The sequence below is a fragment of the Cornus florida genome, unplaced genomic scaffold, assembly GCF_030987335.1.
Source record: "Cornus florida cultivar Cherokee Brave unplaced genomic scaffold, ASM3098733v1 CherokeeBrave_3.0.0_Hap2_Chr11, whole genome shotgun sequence".
In the NCBI taxonomy this organism is placed as follows: Eukaryota; Viridiplantae; Streptophyta; class Magnoliopsida; order Cornales; family Cornaceae; genus Cornus; species Cornus florida.
The window spans coordinates 75,992,484-75,998,022 of NW_026775581.1; the positions used below are offsets into that span (position 1 = coordinate 75,992,484).

Here is a 5,539-nt window from a genome sequence, read left to right on the forward strand (position 1 = left end):
CTGCAGGTGAGTGATAATAGCTCTGTAGCTTTTGTCCCAGTCCTTCTTGAGGAAGTGACAGGAACCTCTCTCGGGGTCCTCCTGCGGGTGGATAGGATAACGCTGGTCGATGAGAAACTGGGTGATGAGGTGGCTGAATGGAAGAGACTTGGCCCTTTCGGGCGCCTCCTTGCTGACGTACTCATCGTAGAGCTTCCTCATCACGCTCCAGATAAGCGCAGGAATAGACACTCAGTGGTCGGTATAGAAGGAGTACAGGGCTGCTAGACAGTCGCCCCGCCTCTGAATCTTGTGTCTTGCCATGTATATGTTTTGGTAGAGCACCGAATCTGTAAACCACAGGTCATTAGGTAAGAATGTCCGGGTGGTGAAAGTCTCGCCACCGGCATGGTGACCTGTGAGAAAAATCGCTATATCGGCGTAAGATGGCCTGTGGAGCTTGGGATAGGTCTCCTGAAGCTCTGGCGGGCACCGATGTGGACAGTGAGTCGAACGAGCCAAAGTATCCACTGTAATGGTGATCTCATGGCCATCGATAGAGGTGATGAGCTCAGCTGTAGTGCGTGGCGAAGGTCGGAGGTTTTGGTAGAACAACCGTACTAGTCGCGGGTAGATCGGCTCTGTGACTAGGGCAAGAATAGCTGAGAGGCCCCGCTGAATGATGTCCTGATAGGCAGATCGAGTCAGCACCGATCTGGAGAAGAATGCCGTGTCGAATGCTGACTCGTGCTCGATAGTCATGTGTGCATATCTAGGCGCGGGCCTATTGCGCTGTAGATGAGCTGGCTGAACAGGTGGAGCCGGCTGAGCTGGCTGCTCAGCACCTCTATACGGTGGAGATGGTGATGGTGTGAATGCTGGACGAGCTGGCGACTGGGGTGGAGTAGGGTGTAATGGCTCCTCTGTATGAGAGGGCTGTGCAGTCTCCCCAGTCCGCTGTTGGACTCTCCTCTATGTGTGGTCTGAAGTAGGGTCACGGACATGAGATGGACCGGCCCCGTCGTCAAGTCTGCGTCTAGTGCCGTAATGGTGTATACGCGTTACAGTCTTGACGCGAGCCATAGTCTGCAAATAGAAATTTAAAATTTAGTGCTAGCATATATAGAATATGAGGTACAATATAGAAACATGTATGTCAAATAAGATAGACAAAACAGAATATCGCATGATTCTATGCAAGTAGCAGAATATGAAACATGCTAAACAATGTGAGTATGAAATGCATCAAATGTGGAATATCACAAGCATTGGGCATATATAAGGTAGCATGAACATAAGATAAGATGAATGAAGTGTGTATATGAGATCTGTGAAATTCGATCGATCAGAAAAAGAAATAAGATCGATCACAAAAGTTGGATCGATAGAAAGTTGAGTTGGATTGATCGCAAATATTCGATCGATCATAAATTTGTTCGATCGATCGAACAGTGCGACGATGAAACCTAACAGTCACAGATCTGTGACTTTTAAAGCATGGGGCCCACACGAGTGAGTTCGTGGGCCCTTCATTCAACACAAATCAAGCCTACATGCACTCCAAACGTGGCCCAAACACCCAAATCTAACAAAATCTTCAAAATCTATGCACACATATACACACACACATATATATATAGACATGGATGCTAAAGCTTTGAGAATGGAAGATTCAACATGAGAGCAACATGATTACAACATTTGAAACAAGTATTGATGCATGAGAGTTCAAATCTAGGGAAGGATGTCTCGGATCTTCCTCAAGAGAACGAGAGAATGGAAAATGAACTGAGATGGTCTGAGATGAAGAGGGTGGAGATGAACTGAGATTCGAGATGCTTGGATCTCGCCAGAGGAGTTGCCGGAGCTAGGAGAGATGATTCACAGTGAAGAGGGATAAGAGGCTAGGGTTTGGTAAGTGAGATCGATCCAAATGATCGATCCTATGACCCTTGGATTTGTTTTTAAAAACATTTCCCGGTTAGTTCGATCGATCGAAGATGAGATAAGATCGATCGAACTTTGATAAACTCCTTTCAAAGTATTTTTTTTTTTAAATTTAATTAATTAAAAACTAAATAAATTAAAATATTTTTGAATTTTTGAAAAGTTGTTGAAAATAAAAAAAAAATAAAATGAGAGTGAAAATAGAATAAAATAAAAATGAAAATATTTTTAGATTTTTGAAAAGTTAAAAAGTCAAACTAAAGTTAAAATAATGAAATGAAGATTTGTGATCGATCGAAACAAGAGTTCGATCGATCAAATAGAGAGCAAAAATATGCAGGTTTTTTGTTTAAAAATTTGGCTAAGTGTTGGAACATGAGATCGATCGAACTGGAAAGTTGGATCGATCGAAGAACTTTCAGATCGATCTTGGAATGTTTTGAACGATCAGACAGAGAGCTGAAATATGCAGGTTTATGTAGGCTCAAATTTTTTTCTAAGTGTTGGGTCCTGAGATCGATCGAACTTGGAAGTTGGATCGATCGAAGGTCTCTTGATCGATCTTGGAGTTGGTTCGAACGATGGGACAAAGAGGTGATTTGGATGCAGGTTTCTGCAGGTCGAAAAATTTTCTAAGTGTTGAGTGCAATCCACAGTTCGATCGATCGAACTCCAATGTGAGATCAATCAAACTTTGCTAAATGCTCAATTATGACATAAACGCTTATGCAATCCTCATTAAAGTTCCTTTCAATGCATGTGAACCTAAAACAAGTATCTAGACTTCGCAAGAAACAAAATGAAAGATAGAAATGGGGGAGGAATAGGGTTTTGACACCCTACGAATGCCTTTACTAGTCTTTAACGTCTCTAGCAAGACGTTGGGCTCTTTTAGCCTGGGTCAAAGATCTTATGATGCATCCTCTCCTTGTTGGGGTGATAAATACTTTGAACTCCACCCAACAAATGGTCCTTTGAAGAACTTGTTGGATCAAGCTCAAAAGAAGCGTTTGATCATTTGTCTATGCAATTAAAACCTTTGGGCTTCCATGCCCTTTCAAAGCAAGAATTTGAAACAACACTTTGAGGATTCAAGGTTGAAGATGATCCTTTGGAAGTTTTGGTTTTACACAAAAGCTCATTTCCTTGGCAATGAAGATCATGACATTTTTCTACAACATTGACCTCTCCTTCAAACTTGTCAAGTGAATTGGGTGTGGGATTAAAGATATTCAATTTTACCTTCATGTGGCCAAATGAAATCTTCATCACCCCTATTCTACAATTAATGTTGGCATTGGCGGTTGCCAAGAAAGGACGGCCAAGGATAACTGGAATTTGGCTCTTAAGATTGGAAACCGGTTCCGTGTCAATGACAACGAAATCAACCGGGAAGAAGAATTTATCAATCTTGATTAAAACATCCTTAATGACACTCCTAGGTTTCTTAATGGATCGGTCGGCAAGTTACAAAACTACCGACGTCGGTTTCAATTCACCTAGGCCCAATTTAACATAGACCGAATATGAAAGAAGGTTAACACTTGTTCCTAAGTCAAGAAGTGCCCGATTAATGATATGATCACCAATGATGCATGATGTAGTGGGTGAACCGTGGTCCTTAAACTTTGGAAGAGTGTTATGTTGCAAAATTGAGCTTACTTGCTTGGTCAAAACCACTTTTCTTGGTGTTTGGCTCTTGTTCTTTCGCTTTTGGGTGCACAAGTCTTTCAAGAATTTGGCATAAGCTGGAATTTGCTAGATTGCATCCAATAGTGGAAGGTTAACTTTCACTTGCCTAAACATTTCCATGATTTCATTGGTTTTTGCCTTTTGCTTGTCTTTTGAAATGGATCCTCTTAAGGCATCCGAAAATGGAACCTTTGGTTCAAACACTTTTTCAGAATTTTCTTTTGAACTCTCTTTAACATAAGAAGTTTTCAAATCATTTTTCACTAAAACCTTTTCAACATCATTTTTCAAAACTTCTTTTTCAAACACATTTTTCAAAACTTTCTCATTTGCAAGATCATGTGGATGTAATGAAGAAGGAATGGGATGTAAAATGGGACGGGTGACAACTTGAGGTTGCACCGGTTCACTCTCTTCATTGGATATTTCAACTTGATTGTCCATAACTCTACCACTCCACAAGGTAGTCACCGCATTAACATGTTCAATGGTATGCCCTTTCGATGAGGAATGGGTTTCCACAACATACTGTTGCTTAGGTGGGGCATTTATAGGCATCTTTCCCTTCTTTTTTTGCATTAAGAGTGCTTGCTATTGCCCTACTTAGGTTTCTAGGTTAGCAATGGATTGAGAGTGAGAATGAAGTAATTGTGTGTTAGCCTCAAGAGTCCCTAAAGCATTTAAAACTTTTTCTTCAAAGGCGGGACTTCTATCGTTTCCTTGGGAATAAGATTGGTTGGGAAAATGAGAATAAGCAAATTGATTCCCTTGTGATTGATAAGGTTTATAACCTTGGGATCCTTAGTTTTGAAGTGGAGGTGGAATGTATTTCCCTTGGAAACCGCCTTGGGAAGGGTTTAAACATTCTCCTTGATTTTTCCAAGAGAAATTCGGATGATTCCTCCAACTTGGATTATAATGAGTACTATAAGGATTGTTCCCTTGGTTTACAAAAGCCGCATTGACTTGTTCATTAGGTTCATTATGCACTTGTCCATGAGGACAATGAGAAGCAGAATGAAGAACACTAAAACAAGTCATACATGTTTCATTTGATGCACGATGAGAATGGTTAGGGAAGGAAGATACTCGGTTCGCCAAGTTTTGGTTAATTAAAAATTGATCAAACATTTGAGACAAAGACTTCATTTCGGCGGCTATTTCATTTGAATGTTCGACTTGATGTAAGCCTACACTCTTCCTACATTGTGAATTTTTACCATTCTTGGATGATAGTGTTCTATGCAAAGAATTTTCACTCATGCTTTCATAAAGATGCCACACGTCATCCTTATGCCTATCAATGTAAGAGCCACCTATGGAAGCATCAACCATACCCTTATAGTTGTACAATAAGCTCTCAAAGAAATATTGAACTAATTGCCATTTGGGCATGTCATGATGTGGACACTTCCTAAGCAATTCATTGAAGTATTCCCATGCCTCATGAAATGTTTCTCCATCCCCATGTGAAAATTCTTGAATTGAGGTTCTCATGGCATTGGTCTTAGAAACTGGATAGTACTTCTTTAAAAACTCTTATTGCATTTCTGCCCAAGAAGTGATTGAAAAAGGCCTAAGATTGTTAAACCAATACTTTGCTTTGTCCTTTAAGGTGAATGGAAAAAGTTTGAGTCTTAAGACCTCTTCCGGCATGTCCGTTTATTTTACAGTGGAACATATTTCAAGAAACTCATCCAAATGCTTGTACGGTTCTTCACTAGGAAGTCCATGAAAGTTAGGAAGCATTTGAATAGTTTGTGCTTTAATTTCATAATGATGTGCTCTAAACGGTGGCAATTGAATGCATGTGGGTGCATTGTATTGATCGGTTGGTCAATCATATATCAACCTTCGCAATAGCACGAATCATTGTAAAATAGGGCTATTGGTCGGGTAAGTCGAACCACTGGGACTGCGC

General features: G+C 40.5%; 1 pseudogene; it reads left to right on the top strand.

Annotated features, from left to right (window-relative positions):
• The first annotated feature begins 5,011 nt into the window (after positions 1 to 5,011).
• LOC132287521 (small nucleolar RNA R71) lies at positions 5,012 to 5,110 on the top strand (annotated as a pseudogene).
• The last annotated feature ends 429 nt before the right edge of the window (positions 5,111 to 5,539 follow it).